Here is a 16,639-nt window from a genome sequence, read left to right on the forward strand (position 1 = left end):
AATGCCCTAGGAATGTTTACCACATGCGGCAGCAGTTGTTTCTAGGATGGGCATGCTTTCTTGGTTGTATTATTTCATTCATGTCATACCTCCCAGGATGTGTCTCCCCTTTTGTCTTATTTGAAGTCCTTTCTGTTTAAAAATGAGTTTTAGATTCCATTTTGCCCCTCAGGACGGTATTCTCTACTTTCATAAGTATCTTCTTTCTTTCCAGACTTGCAGTGTATTCACTGCAATGTTTATTACAGTACTTACGACACTGGTTTGCGTATTACTGTGTTGATACCTTCTTCCCTAGGGAATGCTAAGCTCTTTGGCTAGAGACTAAATTTGGCTCACTTCTTTGCCTACCGTTCTGTCTAGAAAAGGTACTCAATGAAATAATGAGTGAGATGAAGGGAATAGCACCTATATTTTATTATAAGAACCCTGCTATTATACATTAATTAATGCTCTTACTTCCCATTGATAATTATGAACAATGTTAAGAGTACAGGTCTACTCCTTACAAATGGGGTCCACTCTTTTATTTTTCCTTTTGAGACAGGGTCTCATGTATTCCAAGCTGGCTTCAAACTCACTAGACAGTTGAAGATGACTCTGAACTTCTGATTTTCCTACCTCCATCTCCTGAGTGCTGGGATTACAGGCTTGACCCCTGCCCCCCAACCCTAACACCTAGTGTATTGCATGCTGAGGATTGACAAGGGTTTCCTGTATGCTGGGCAAACACTCCTCCATCTGAGCTGTATCTCCAGCCCTGCAATTAGAGGTCAGCATCCTAGAACTCAGAAGCCTTTTCCTTGGACACAGGATCACAGGTGGACCCTCAATTCCTGGACAGACCTCAGGAACTTTGTTAACCCACAGGATAGCTGCATTCAACACAGCAATGTGCCAGCAACAGCACCTCAATGGCAACATTACCACACTGGGCCTTGAAACGGTGGCAGCATCCTCCTTGTTACGGCCTGTCTGCCTCGGAAAGCCTGAACCACGGTCTCTGTTGTACGTGAAGACGTACTCAGAGACCTGTAACCAGAGCTCATTTCTCTGTGTGTGAAGGAGTGCTGACTTTTCTGTGAACATGAGCATGACCTTGTTAAAGAACCAATTTATAATTGGTATAAATTCACAAAACAAATCTTGTAAGAATTGAATATATTTGAAATTTTTTGAGATCAGAAATGACCACTTTTTAAACATCAAATCTCAAACTTTAGCTTCTGTTTTCTTCATTGTGAACCAAGTTTTAGTTGATGGTGGCCTCTGGCATTTCAGCATCAGCACTTTTGTTTGAACTCCTTTTGACAAATACATGATGACTAACTGACAAAACTGATTACGTCACTCGAGTGCTCTGCAGTGTCAAAGTAACTCTGGAGAGAGTAAATAACACCCTTTTAATGTAAAAATGATTGTGTTTCAATGACGTCACGGTAGCTTTGTGTTTTCCAACTATGCATACTCAAAGCAGGCAAATCTATAAAGTTACCTATGGAGAAACTGGATTATCTGTACTAACCTTCGCTTCCTCCCTTACTCAATTAGACATGTGGACACTGAAAAGTGGGTCTCTAAAACAATTAGAGACTAATAAGACACATAAAATCTTGTAAAAATTACCAGGCAAGAAAAATGAAACAGAACAAAGCACAAGGCTACAGTACAGGAAGAAGATGGCCTCCAGAAAGGTAGAAATCTTTCCTACATTCACTAATACTTCCTAACACCAGCAGCCATGCTTAAGACATACTAACATGATGAGCTCAAGAATCAACTACCATCATAGAAGGAGAAACTAAAAGGGTTAGAATGACCAGAGAACATTTCACTGACAGTCAAGACATAAGCAAGTTCTTAATATGCGTGCTTCTTTGATGCTCCCTTTAGAGCTTACCTGTATCCCAACTGCCATCAAATCCTATAGTTTCTACCTCCAATACAGATAGCAAGTCTTCTAGCATTTTCTGTGTCATTCCATGGTCTAGTTCCAGACCACATTTGTCTGCCCTCCAGTTATCAGCTCTTACCAGGTCTACATGGAGCCACTGATGCTCTCCTACACTTGGCTCTCAACCTAGCAACCAAGCAAACTACTTAGAAACATCCATCTGATGATGCCAAAGTGAGAGGCTTTCCCACCGCACTTTAAAGGAAGTCATATGTGTTAGCATTGTCTACAGTTACCACATGGTGATGCCCTTAATTTAGATTCTACATATAACATCTTCCGCCCCATTTCCCCAGGTCTTAGTCTCCTTTCTCTGTTCCAGAATGCCAAATTACTACCTTCAGAAGAGGTTTTCTTGTCATGGGGCTCCCCTCTCCAAGCCTAGATATATGGACACTCCTTGTCTCCTCTCTGGAATTTAGTCAGCAAGAACACAACAGCTATTTTCCAGAAGATCTTCCCAGCTTCTGGAACAGTATAAGGCCCATAGCAGGCACTCAGGAGAGATCTTAAATGAATGAATGGCCACACTTCCTCCAGTCTTCCCAATGAAGACACACAATTTTAGTATCATATGATTTTTAAGCACTTCTTATATATTATTAATGTTATAGTTTTCTTAGTATTTATAAAGTTCTTATGAAGTCAGTAACATTCAAAATAAAGTGGTATTTCATTATCATAGTTGGGATGCACACATTGGAAAAAAAATCACCTTGGGTATGTATGAGACTTGGTATTTACTCAGTCTACCAAATACTTTGTGTTTATCTCCATTTATAGGTGTGTAAACATCCTCAGCCAGGAACCCACTGACTTATATGTAGATTTGATAGAAGAGGACAAAAGGAAGAGCAGTGTCCTGGTTAGAGCTTTCTCAAGACACAGAGAATACACTGTCTATAAATCTTTATCCTAAACTCGAAAGAGACCAACTAATCTATCTATCTATCTATCTATCTATCTATCTATCTATCTATCTATCTATCTATCTATCTATCTATCTATCTATGACAGAGCTTCAAGCATTTCAGGCCAGTCTTGAACTCACTATGTAGCTAAAAGATGACCTTGCATTTCTGATGCCCCTGCTTCCACTTTTTAAGCAATGAGACTCTCTATGTGTGCACCATCACACTGAAGTATATGTGTGCTGGCAATCAAAGCCAAGGCTTTGTGTAATAGCAGGAAAGCACTTTACCAACTAAACTATATCCCTCGCCCTGACAATTTATCCCCCCCTCTCTTGTGTGTGTGTGTGCGTGTGTGTGTGTGTGTGTGTGTGTGTGTGTGTGTGAGAGAGAGAGAGAGAGAGAGAGAGAGAGAGAGAGAGAGAGAGAGAGAGAGATGGAAGGCAGAGGTCCACATCAGGTATCTTCTTCAATTGCTCACCACTTTTGTTGTTATTTTATTTTTTTGAGGCAGGGTCTTCCAATGACTCCAAAGCTCTATGATTTTGCCTAGACTGGCTAGCCAGCCACAGGGATCCCCCTGTCTCTGCTTCTCTAGAGCTGAGATTGCAGGCACATACTGTCATGTGCAACTTTTTATTTGGGTCCTGTGGAATCTAAATTATCTTTCCTGAATGAGACATCTCACTAATGTATTTTTTTTTTTTTTTGGTTTTTTTCGAGACAGGGTTTCTCGGTGTAGCTTTGTGCCTTTCCTGGAACTCACTTGGTAGCCCAGGCTGGCCTCGAACTCACAGAGATCCACCTGGCTCTGCCTCCCGAGTGCTGGGATTAAAGGCATGCGCCACCGCCGCCCGGCCCACTAATGTATTTTTAAGACCAAGTAACACTCAATGAATTTATTGTTCATCTCTACATGTTTGTATATCAATGGTTATTATATTATCATTTCTTGAGAGTTTCCTTTCACTGGAGGTCTAAGAATTTTATCATTTGTACCATTCACAGCCTGTGAGAAAAATGGCACATAAGATGTCATTTATTCCTAAATATGCATATTTCCTCTCAAATATTCTCAAGTTATGTTTTCCTCATTATTGCCAAATAAAGGTCAGACACTTTGGATCATGTGGGAAATCACAAGGAAAATCTAAATCAAATCCCAAGCCACACTGTGCCTTTAATATCAGTGTGAAAACAGCGTGGTTTTCTAGGACACACTGTGAAGTCTGAAGTGATAAGATAGCATATCTTAAAATGACTTGGAACCAAAAATGGATCTGTGAGCATATTCCCAGCTCACTAAGAATGTTCTACTTAGACAGGCTAGAACATGGGGACACCTGCCTTACCCTAACATAGGAGGCTTTAAACTATGCAAACCACAGTGATTACTTCACAATATTGGGTTGGGCTATTTATGAGGAAAGGTCACTATTAGATTATAATTATATTATAATACCAGGACAGAATTCCAGTAAGACTCCGGTTGTTCTGTCCCTCATATAAGGCCCTCTGTTTATTCTTCCTTTTCGAAAAGATTAATGAGTCATCTTAATGTGAATGAATGAGTGAGTCAAGGAGGAGTCAAGTTGGGTGAGCACGTTCATGGGTGCAACATGACCCCTGTGTAATAAATCTTTCTAGAAGCAGATCTTCTTTTCCAAATGGGCCCTGTCTTCCCTGTCTTCACTTTTCTCATGTGGGATTTGGCAGATGGGACATTCTGAATCTGACAGGCCACCTCTGCTGACAACTGCTTTATATAGCCATCAGCCGGAAACTTTTACTGGGGCACGTAGGGGATCAGAACTGTTGAGTCATGTCTAGCCAAGAGTCTGGCATCTCTCAACCCTCTGCCCACCCTGTCCATCCCAACAGCGACACGCCACTGTTGCAAGACAGCCAAGCTCCCAGCACGGGAGAAGGCAAGACTGGCTGCCAGGACCATACTGGTTTAAGGAGGTTCTTTGGGCAAAGATCACAAGGAAGATCGATCTCAGCATTTCTGTGACCTCTTTTGTAAGGATCTGGGAGCTTGAGAAGAAACAGGAAAGAATGTAGCCTTTCCCCACACTGCAGTGGCTTTACAGCAAGTCCCAATTGTAAGTTTTGCTTCCATTGTTTTCTACTGAGGAGATGTTGTTGGATTGTTTCAGTCCTGGTTTCCTTATCAGAAAGACCTGCCTTTTCATTTTGGATGAGGGATGACACTGTAGCACTTATAAAATGCAGGATTCTGTGCCTGGTACAGAGTACCACCAGTGGTAGATGCTATTCTCTTTGCTTCCATGATGCTATAAGACTAGGTGATTGAAGCCAGAATTTAGAAAGGGCTCCATCTTCTTCAGTATATTCCATTTTTTCCCTGGCTTTATCTCTGTTTTGGTTTGATGCCAGTGTTCTTGATTTAGGATCCATGGACTACACCTCTTCTTCAGGAACTGGCTGCAAATATTTGCAGTCATGCTTGTTTGTCAGAGAGAGAAATCTGATTAAATCAACTCTTGGAAGACTGTGATTCAAAGAGATTAAAAAAATACTTACATGTTTCTGAAGAGTTACAGGCAAACGGAGTATCTTTTTGTAAATCAGATTTGATTTTTAATTTACCAGAAGAGCCTGTGAGTACAGGAACTCTATAATGTATCATCCTGTGGGCAGCTACTTATATCATAACTGCATTTTTAATCCAGAATAATTCAGTATTGCACAAAAGATTCCCATTTTCGCATACCAAGTTTAATCAAAATATAGTACATGGTAGTATTACATGTGTAGTAGCTAACTTCCATGCCCAATTTACAAGAAAGATTGAAAGGGGAGTTATGATCAAGTTGAATGGAAAGGGAAAGGAAGCACTGTACAAAGTTCCTGCTCAACTAGACAGACTCTTAATTATCCCGTGTGCAGATACTGTATAAATGAAGGAATGGAGGTTTGGAAAGGCCATGAGATTTGCCCAAGGTCATCACAATAGTTATGGACAATGAGGACTAACAGCTGTGAGAATCATGTCAGTGATTATGAAGATGATGACAGCCCAATGATCGACGGAGCAGTTACTTGAGCTAAGCCTCTTAAAGACTTTAACCTCTCCTACTTGAGCTACAACCCGCAGGAAGATTTTATTACCTCTGCTCAGCAGATAAAGCACTCTGCCCAGGGCTCTAAGGGTCAGAAAATGGACAACTCAGAAATCAAACCAACTCAGAACTCTGCCTCGGCTTGCAAGACTGCTCTTAAGCACTACTTGAAATTACTTCCCAGGACACCACGGGGCTGAGAGACACACGATCTTGAAATATAAGTTGTTAAAAGGCTATGTAGGAAAGACATATCTTCAGCCTTCAAAGTCTATTCACATATTTGGATGGAGTTTTTAAAATAACTGGATTGCAATATCTACATCAGATACAATCTTTCTGGTCACACCTCTCCTCAGTCTATAGGCCAAGTGGATCTGCCTACATGAAATCTGTGTTCTTCTCTTCCAGACCTTATTATGGGGTTCCAGAAGCACGTGTGCAGATGGCCCTGAAACTGCTTCCAATGCCTGCATAGAACTGCCTTCCAGATCTGCCCCTGAGGTCCACAGACAAGGTGACTGTCTTCAGGAGCCATAGTCAAAGCTTGGCCTTGGAGGTGGGGCTATCTCTACATAGGCCATGGAGCAGGACAGGAGACAGGCCTGCTTCTGTGCTTTGGCACAGAATGGCAAAGGATATTGGGATTCGGAAAAAAAATAGTTGGCCATCTCACATTCTAGAAATTAAGAACTGAGGTTGAGAAAATCACACAGGTGAAAGGTACCATCTGCAAAACATGGTAGCTCATTGGTTCTGGGGCTGTTATCTAACGGGTTGAAGCAAAGATTGAGTGTGAGAAAGAAAAGGAGCACAGGGGTAAGGATCAGTTGCAGGGACATTCAGTTTCTGATCTTTGGTCTGAGCACCCCTCCAATCCCGGATTTGAACTTCCATCCTTCACTATGATACATGGAGCCTGGGGGTTGAATGCCATGTAGTAGACTGTTCTGAGCCCCACTCCTCACTCTGTTCTGCTTCTCCTCCAGGAGGAAGGACAGACAAATACCAACCATGAATACAGGGGATTCTTGAGGGAGGCTCTCATCTATAAGCAAGCCCTTACTCATAGATAATCATTACTTAAAGTTATTAGTTATCATAAAAGTCTGCGGGACTATTCACTAAATGACAAAATATCTGAATTTGTACAATTCCATTTGGTTTTCAGGTATCTTAAATATTATAGCAAGAATTCTTATTTAGTAAGTATTTTAAGATCATGTTCTCAACTATTTGAAGTTGGCTTATTAATGATGATCTTCCAAAGGTTTTTAAAAAAGAAGTTACTTAGATCAATTTATATCCTCCAAAATATATCTTCTCAGACTTTATATGTGCATTTCATAATAAATTATGTCAGCAATTAAGCTTTATCAGCCCATCTGAATTGTTGTTTTCCCTTAATCTCTAATATTGGTATTGAAGGCAAAATAAATAAATAAATTACAAATAAGTGAAAAAAATTTAAAATTAAGTAATAGCATTTAGGTTTGGATCAAAGTAACTATCATTTAAATTAAATATCATTAAATTTTGCCAGACTAAACAACTGGTAAGCTAGTAGCTACCAGCAAGAAGACCAAAGATCAAACCCAAAAGTACTCAAGAATGAGGTCTGTGCTTCTTGAGAAACTTGTCAAAAGTGAAGTCTATTACGTTTTTCAATCAAACATGTCAAATTTACAGGTAGGTTTTACTTTGAAATCAAAATAACTTTGAACCATTTAGCAATTGTCTTTTGTGAAGTTTTTAAGTTTAAAAAAATGTATAAATCAATACTGCTTGAGAAAAAACAAAAACAAAAACCGGATGAGAATGCTTTCAAGGGTGTCATTAATATTTCAAGGCAGCTCAGAGGAAGAAGGTAAGGTCATGGTCAGCAATGCCAAGGTTACTCAGATCTGCCTCTGTGACAGTGGGAAAATTCTTAATTTCTTTACATTTCAGTTCCTTCATGAACAGGAGAAATAGAATAAAAACACACTCCTCAAGATGCCCCAGGAAAGAATGAACTCTGACGGTCAGTTGGTAAAAAGTCTACAGTTTTTATGAGATACATCCGGTTTCATCTTTAAACAGAACTGGTTCTGTGAACGAAAAGGAACGGATTTAAAAATCATCTCTTCACTCTAACGCTTCCACTGGAAAATTTAAAAAATTATAAAATCGTGGCCTATGAGGGATGAAGAAATGAAAAATCATTAAAGTGAAGGTATTCTAATGAAGTTGCTATCCATACCCAGACTAAGGATTTAAAAATCCTGTATATCAATTGCATTTAACATAGGCAAATACAGCTCAACCTTGATTTATATAGTGAGCAGTGGGCGGAGGGCAGAATCCCACTCTTCTGTGGCTAAAACACAGATCAGAACTGATACAATCAGACAGCCAGCACAGTTCCTGCTAAGCACAACAATTGAATATACCATCACTCAGATAAACTTTCCTGTTTATCCTTCTCTAAGATTTTTACAGATTTTTTTTTTCATGAGTTCACAGTGAAGTAAGTATATAGCTCCTGAAAGCTGGATACAAGCTATTTCTGTTTGGCTCTGGGCAAGGTCTTTATGTTTCATATTGAACAGGGGCAGAAGAGGTTGGAAAAAAACCCCACTGATTAAACAGTGGTGAGATGTTTTAGATAACCACAAAAATAATAAACAATGAAATGCTAGCATGGTAGTCAAATTAATTATATTAGTGGGCACAGATCCTGTAACTAAACCAGATGCAAATGATACTAAGGAAAGGAAAAGGAAGTAGTCTAAAGTCAACTGTGCACACACTGTCATCCTTCATAAACACACTTGAAGAGGCAAGGGCTTGCTATCCTCCTCTCTGCTGGCTTCTGAGAGTGAGGAAAGGATGGACCAAATAGAGAGAAACAGGGGTTTGCGGAAGAGGGAAAACTCTGGGCTTCACTTAGTCTCATTCTTTCCTTCAAGACCTTCATTTTATCCCCGCCTTCTGGAATTTCTCTTCACCCAGATCCTTCCCTGGCCTCACTGGTCGAGCAGATCTTCATCTTCTGGCTCTGTGGATGCTGTGTTGAGGTGTCAACACTGGTGTCTGGGGCTGCCATCTGCTGTGCACGAGAGCCCTTTTTGAGAACCACTGATTGCCCATCGGTGAGTTGGCACAGTAAGTGAAGGTTCTTGCTGTGTGAGCCTGGGACCTAAATTAGATCCCCGGGGTCATGTGAAAAGTGGAAACAGAGAACTGACTCCACAAATTTGCCCTCTGATCTCTATGTGTGTGCTATGACACATTCATGTCCCCAAGAGCTACTGACCTTTGAGCTCAGGGCTGACTCTGCTCCCAAGAGCACATCCAGACACCTATGGTGCTGCCAGCTAGATACTCCAGACCCATGGGTAAAGTTAAACCGACGTGTGCTGAGTTTCCTTTGGCAGAAAGAAATCACTACTCCTAAAGGAATATCTTGTTAAAATAAAACACATTTCTAGGGCTAGTGAGATTGCTCAGTGGTTAAAGCTCTTTTGTTTGTTTGGATTTGTTTCCAACTCACCAAGTGCTAGAATTCGACTGAAGAAAAGAAATGAAATGGTATTTATTTGAAATTCTACTTGGCTTACAATCATTGTTTCATTTCCCCACGCAAAGTATACAAACTCTAAGAAGCCACGTGTCCTGGAGTGAAGCTCTGTGAAATACCTGACTGCTCACTCCATGGAAGAAAGGCAGGATCCCAAGGAAGGTAAAGAGCAGATGTGTGGGGAGTCTTAATGTAAGGAAAGCATAGCGGAAGTCTGTCCTCTGAGAATGACTTAGCCATTGCTACCCTGAAATCAACATGAGATCCCCAAGATTGGATCCACTGACACTCCCCTTCTTTGGGGAGGGTCACCAAAGCTTCCCCTGAGATTACAGTCACTCCCTTCCTTCTGTCATTTCCCGCCCTTGACAAGCTGCATGGACTCCCATGCCAGCTGCGGCTGGCCTCTGGACATGAGTGGCTAAGTTAATGAAGACCTCAGTAGAGCAGCTCCTATGCTAACATGTTTTTTGGTGATGAAGCTGTGAGAGCTACTCACAGGCTTACCAGGGCACATTTGGAGGTAATCATTTCTTTGCCCTGCCATTGCTCTATGTGGGGTGACTGGTAATGGATTTAGCTGGGGAAAGTAGTTTAACAGGCACATCTGTTTTGAGCTTTTTTTTTTTTTTTTTTTTTTTTTTTTTTTTTTTTAACCTAGTGCTGGTGTACATGTCCACAGGATATATATGTTTTTTAAATTGAAGTGTTACTAGAGTTTCATTGAAAATCTATTAGAAGTCCTCCATGGGTTCCCTGTTTAAATTGACATTTTGCCAATTATATATACTTATAATTATGACGTACCATGTAATGTTTACACACACACACACACACACACACACACACACACACACACACACACACACTTTGTACAATGCTCAAATTAGGGTAATAATATTCCCTGAAATGTCTGCTTTTTTGTGACAAACTTATTTAAGATCTCATCTGGCTATTTTGGAATAACCAGTATTCTACTGTGGTTCATAGTTTTCTGCAGTGTAACATCAGAACAAATTATGTCTCTGATCTCACTAACTTTCACACAGTAGCCACTTATCAACCTTCATTTTTAATATTACATGTATGCATACATGTATGCAAGTCATGGCGGGTGTGTGGAGCACAGCTTGAGGGAGCTAGCTGCTTTTCTCCTCCTTCCATGTGGGTCCAGAGCACTGGAAAGTCGTTAGGTTTGGCATTAGGTGCCCTTACTCACGGGCCCGGCTTGCTGACCCTCAGCTTTCCATTTTGAAAGTGAAGGCTGAAACACTCTAAGTGGCAAGGTCTTTGTAGAGGACTTTGCTTCTTCTAGTCTGTGTCTTTCTTTGTATTCTTTCAATCAAATGTGGGGTCCCAGTACCCTAGCTTTGCTTTTCTTCTCACTGGCTCCTAATCGCAAGCGTCGTCTGTTGAGTCTGCCAAAGGTCTGGAATTCACTCCTCTGTCACCACCTCGCCCACGGGTTCACCCTTCCTCACCATCACTGGGTTGTTTTACCTCAGTCTTAATGTCTTCACAGTCATGTTGCATGCTGCTGCTGAAGCAGTGGATCTAAGACAGAGGTGGAAGCTCATGCCTCTGCTGCCGACTGACCTATCATCACACATCCACTCAACACCGTCACCAGGCACTGTGAGCCAGATCTGCACACAGAGTTAGGAATGTGGTGGAGACAAGACAGATGAGGTCCCCATGCTAGGGATTGTCACCTCCCCCAGGTCATTTGCATGAACATGCCCTACATGGTCCTCCACAATGAGGCCCTTGTTTATTACCTCTGCTTCACTTGTCTGAGCCTCATTCGTCACCGTCTGTCTCCAACACTGCATTGGCAATTCAATCTGTTTACAGTTCCATATATATATTATACTGTTTCACACGCCTGTGATTTTCCTACATTTGCCCTTTACCCTCCTTGCCCACATTCATCTGCCTACTCCTATCCACTTAAAGTGAGGACATTATTTTGAACCACTCAAGCTAGTTGAAGCAATACTACTAATTCTTATAATACCTGATTTCCATATCATTATATCTACCACACTACATTGCAATATTCATATGTGAACATAATAATTTTATGTATATTCAGTTCCAGACAAACATTTAATGGCTACACCTCCTGAACATGATTTAAGTGTTATACTAATCATATTATATGAAAGCTAAACGATGATATATATGATTTGAGGAGACAACAATGGCAAAGAGATACCAATAGTATAGAGAATCACAATTCAGGAAAGAATGAAGGAGGCAGGAGACATTTGGGTTCCAGGTCTAATTCATACCCACCGCAGGCTTGAAAACTGGGGTGGTTTAACAAATACAGTCTATTTTATTCAACTGATCATTGTTATATATGTCTTTCTGATTGATGTGTCAGTCATGTTGTGATAAAACTGTTCTTTTCACCACGGAAGAAAATTTCAGGAAAATTTCCTTAATGATAGCTTCAAACATTCTTCATGTGAGGTAACAGCAGTCCAGGAGAAAACTGGCTATGAAAATATATTAAGGCAGTAGAAGTGAGTATTATCACATATAAAATGCATGGAAGAGCTCCATAGCATCCAAGAAGCTTTCTGAACTCCCTGTGAGACAATATGCAGGCTCCCCGAGGTGAATGGGCCTTGTTTCTTAAGACCAAGATTGTTGGAGAATACTCCAATGATACCTCCCAAAATCAGAGTGTAGATTCTTTTTGTCTTCTAAGCTAATTCTAGTTCCAATCAAGAATACATAATATGGAGCTGATCACTATTGGGCAGATAAGCCTCATAGTGAAACATGAAATCTCTAACAACATACACCAAAATTATAGATGAATATAGCTCATTCCCTCTATAAGGCCTAGTGCTGTGTTCCCTAATTGTGAAGAACTGGGTTCAATTTTAAAAGCAAACCCTGTCCATGGCTGTCAGTTTATTTCTAGCAAAACGTGTGGCAATTGGACTTGAGGTCTCTCAGAAGGAAATCCAGTTGTTTTATTGAAAAGTTCAAAACTTTATACATTTTTACTCTTAGAAAAATCTTTAAATTCCTTTGTAATAAAAATTTGGATGACTATATGTAAGTAAAAATTTTCATAAATTACTAGGCATCTTTTATAGCATGGAAAATCATGCATAAAATAATCATTTGGTGGCTTGTATATACAGCATTTCTTTATTAAAACAAGTAAATCAAGAAAAACTGACTGCTATAAGTAAATACCAAGATGCTTACATTTTTAAAGGTTTTCTTGGGCTAATCTATTTAATTCTCATAATATTTAAAGTGATGTATATATATATATATATATCACCATTTTTCATATTAAGAAGTCAAGTGGGGACTGGGGAACTGGCTCAGCCTCAGTCACTAAAGTGCTTGCTACACAAACATGGGGTCCAAAACTCTACCCCTAGCAGTCAAGTGAAAGCTGGGTGTGGTACCATGCACCTGTAATCCCAGTGTTCAGGAGGCAGCGACCAGAGGATATCTAGAGTTTGCTAGTCTAGCCGAAGTGATGAGCTTAGGTTCGGACGACAGTCACTGCCTCAAAACGTACGGTACACAGTGACTGAGCAAGACACTTGATGTTAACTGTGGCTCCTATATGTACACATACACACATGTGTACTCTCAACACGCAAACATAAAGACCACACACAGAGAAATAAATAGAAGAATTCAGTAAGTTTTTAATAATTTTCCCATACTTCAAAGATTCTTCATTATATACTTATATATTGTTGTAGGCTAGACATCTTAGGCATTAATCAACTTCCTTAACTGGTAACAATACTTGAATATGGGAAATATGTATGTGTGCACCAATGATGTTCATATATATGCATGATGCACAAAACCACTCACTTGAAATCTTATTTTGCATCTACCCTGATCTAGGCCCTGTATTAATCCTGAGAAAGACATGACACCCCTGCTTTTGAAAACTTAGCTGGAGCCTAGCCAGATGGTTCAGTAGTAAATCTGCTTGCACAGATCCACATCAGGTTAAAGGTGTTAGATTTGAAGGTACACATCTATAACCCCAACACTTCAACTGCAGAATGGGAGGCAGAGACAGGAGAATTGCCTAGAACAGTGGTTCTTCCCCTGGGGGTCACAACCCCCTGGGGGAGGTCACATATCAGCTATTTAGATTATGATTTATCATGGTAGCAAATTATAGTTATGAAGTAGCAACAAAATAATTTTATGGTTGGGGATCACCACAACATGAGGAATGGTATTAAAGAGTTGCGGCATTAGGAAGGTTGAGAACCACTGCTCTATAAGCTTTCAGGCCAGCTAGCATGGAATACTTAACATTGCAGAAACAACTAAAGAGTTCATGCCTCATCAAGGTGAAAGGAGAAAAGGATCCCTAAAAGTTGTACTCTGACCTTTAAATGCACTTTGTGGAATGGTAATGATACATTTAAAAACCAAAGAAACTAGAAACAGAATAAACATAAGTGAAGAGCTATATGTGACACAATGTAGAACTGTAGCAATATAACAATTACACAGAAAAGTAAACTAAAAAAATATTAATTTTGCCCTCCACATCAAGACTTTGAGAAGATGTATGTCCATGTACATACAGTCACTCTGGGACTACTTTTAAAGCTAAGAAACAAATTTTATGTCGTAGTTCATCTGAAGCATGCACATGTTCATAGACACCCTGCCCTGACTCTAAAAAACATTTTCTAATAAACTCATTAGTAATTTTCAATCATGAACAGAACTGACTACCCACCATACACAGTTGGAAGTGGTTTTTAAAATTTCCTTCCTTCCTTCCTTCTTTTTGACTTTCAAAATCATTAGACTCTGTTCCTAAAGCCTCAAAGTCACCTTGGCCCTCGACTGTTTGCTCAGCTGATCACAGAACAGAGGCAATGACATTTATGTTACTAATGTACTTTGCTTCCAGTAAGGTAAGTTTTGGTTTGGTCTAGTTTCTTCTAGCCAAGAAAAATGTATGGCTTCCTGTGTGAAAGTTTAACCAAAAATAAATATCCAAATAAGATTTCTTTCATTGTTCATCCACAGGCATGGACACATACTAAACTAGAAATGGATGAAAATTCATAATTACCTCTTTCAGATGGGAACCAGGACTGATGAGCAAGTATATGTTGCTAATCTGCCTTAGCATGCACATTTAAATATTCTCAAATCTGGGTATATTAGGAGGATACTTCCTGTCATGATGGCTTATATCAGCTGAGGGTACTACAGGCTCTTATGCTGAGTTTGTGGAATCAAACTAATAGAAAGATAAAGTATTTTGATAGGGATCAAGTCCTGAGAAATGTATATAAAAACTGAAAATATTAATTTGACTTTTTTGTGTCCCAAATTTCAAAGCAGTGAATTTTCTTTTATTGTTTGTTTCTTTGATAACAATTTATTAGCCTGCATTCATCAGTATCTGTTACTGACTTTCTGGTGTGAGATAAAACTGACAATTCCAAAGTCAGTTTCTTTTATTAATAAGGACTAAATAATCACAAACCAATGGAATCATAATGATGGTGATGATGATGATGATGATGATAAATGTAAGAACTCATTGGCTTGGTTAAACTATAACCGATACATGTTCATCAAGTATCCACCAACTCTTTGCTGTTTAAACCCATTGCTGGAGCAGGTATAAACATACCTTGAATAAATATGTGAATGAGTATAAGTAAGACAGAGACAGGTGCTGAGGTGACAAGAACCTCACACCTGAATTGTGAATTCTATAAATATTACAAGCTTGTAAATAAAGTATTTTGCAGTCTGTCAATATAATATATAAATTGAATTAGACTTTATTATAAAGTCCAATAGAATGTATAAATTTGGTTTCTGAGTTAAATTTAATTGGATTTGATCTGTACTTAGAGATAAAAGCCAGTGATTTTGAACTCTCTTCTACATAGCACGTGCTTTTCTAAGTGGATTCTATACGTACTATGATTTAATTTTCATTAGAGCCCTATGGAACACACTCAGTTATTTCCATATCACAGAGAAGACCGAGGGACTCTAGTGAGTTAAGTAACTTGTCTACTTCCTGTTAATAAGTGACAGAACTTGAATCAAAACCGAACCTGAGTGGCTCTTGAGCCAAATTCCAGCTTCGATTGATCTAATGTGGTTTAAAAACCCAAAGGCCTGGAATAGAATCTCAGTGTCTATTAACTATTAGCTCTGAGACCTCAGGCAAACCAGTGAACTTCTTCAAACTTCGATTTGTTGTACAATAGAGGCAAAGAAGTAATCCAAACATTTTTTTTTTAAACCAAGGTTACTATGAGGATTCAGGGGCTAGTGTAGGAAAACTGTAGAGTACTCTAAAATACCACTTCTTAAATCATTGTATCCGAACAGTTTGCAAATTCATAAGTCCTCTGTGCGGTCACAAAATGAATTAAACCAGAGGTCTCATTAGAGAAAGAGAGTTTAGGAAGCCACTGGGCAATCTTTTTTTCTAGTACCACTGACGTTTTTGACAGGTTGCCCAGGGTAGCCCAGGACAAGTCCCAGACTACACATGTGTGCTCCCTTTAACCTGTATATTGACACACAGACACCATATAATTGCATTGGAATATGACATGAGAGAAAGCAACAAAGATTCTCTTCTCACTGCTTCCTGTCCATCCTTCTCCCCATCTCCCGACCCCTCTACACACACGAGAAGTAAGATGTCTGCAAGCCAGGAAGAGACCCCTCACCAGACATGAAATCAGTTAGGACCTTGGTCCTGAATTTCTATGTCTCCCTAAGTGTAAGAAATAAATGTTAAGCAAGTCTTAGGCATTTTGTTATGGCAGCCCAAGCAGATTAATATAACGAGTATTATGTTCACCCCTCATGTTGCCAATGTCACCCAAAGAGCAGGGCCAACTAAGCCCTGTTCAGCTGCCAGCTGGGTAACAGTGCGGTCAGATAAATCACACAAGAAGCTGACAAGCTGGGGTTGTGTACTGTGGAATGTAAGAATGTCCTAGGCAAGGTTAGTATGAATGGGGTCCAGTATAAAACAGTTGCAACTCATTAGGTTAGTTTAAATATTTTCAGGAAGGCACTCATATTAAACAAGAAAAATGGAAATAGGCCAATACAGGTG

General features: G+C 39.7%; 1 protein-coding gene and 1 long non-coding RNA gene across 7 annotated transcripts in view; one reads left to right on the forward strand and one right to left on the reverse strand.

Moving 5' to 3' along the window:
* Znf385b (zinc finger protein 385B) overlaps positions 1 to 16,639 on the reverse strand; it is a 396,470-nt gene that overhangs the window by 115,434 nt on the left and 264,397 nt on the right. The window lies entirely within an intron of this gene.
* LOC121828706 (uncharacterized) overlaps positions 5,438 to 16,639 on the forward strand; it is a 21,134-nt gene continuing 9,932 nt past the window's right edge. The window contains exons 1-5 of the long non-coding RNA XR_013050546.1: positions 5,438 to 6,468; positions 7,495 to 7,640; positions 7,902 to 8,166; positions 8,946 to 9,085; positions 14,566 to 14,644. This is a non-coding gene — a long non-coding RNA (uncharacterized LOC121828706). The remainder of the gene's footprint in view (positions 6,469 to 7,494; positions 7,641 to 7,901; positions 8,167 to 8,945; positions 9,086 to 14,565; positions 14,645 to 16,639) is intronic.

The sequence above is a fragment of the Peromyscus maniculatus genome, chromosome 4 (assembly GCF_049852395.1).
Source record: "Peromyscus maniculatus bairdii isolate BWxNUB_F1_BW_parent chromosome 4, HU_Pman_BW_mat_3.1, whole genome shotgun sequence".
Classification (NCBI taxonomy): Eukaryota; Metazoa; Chordata; class Mammalia; order Rodentia; family Cricetidae; genus Peromyscus; species Peromyscus maniculatus.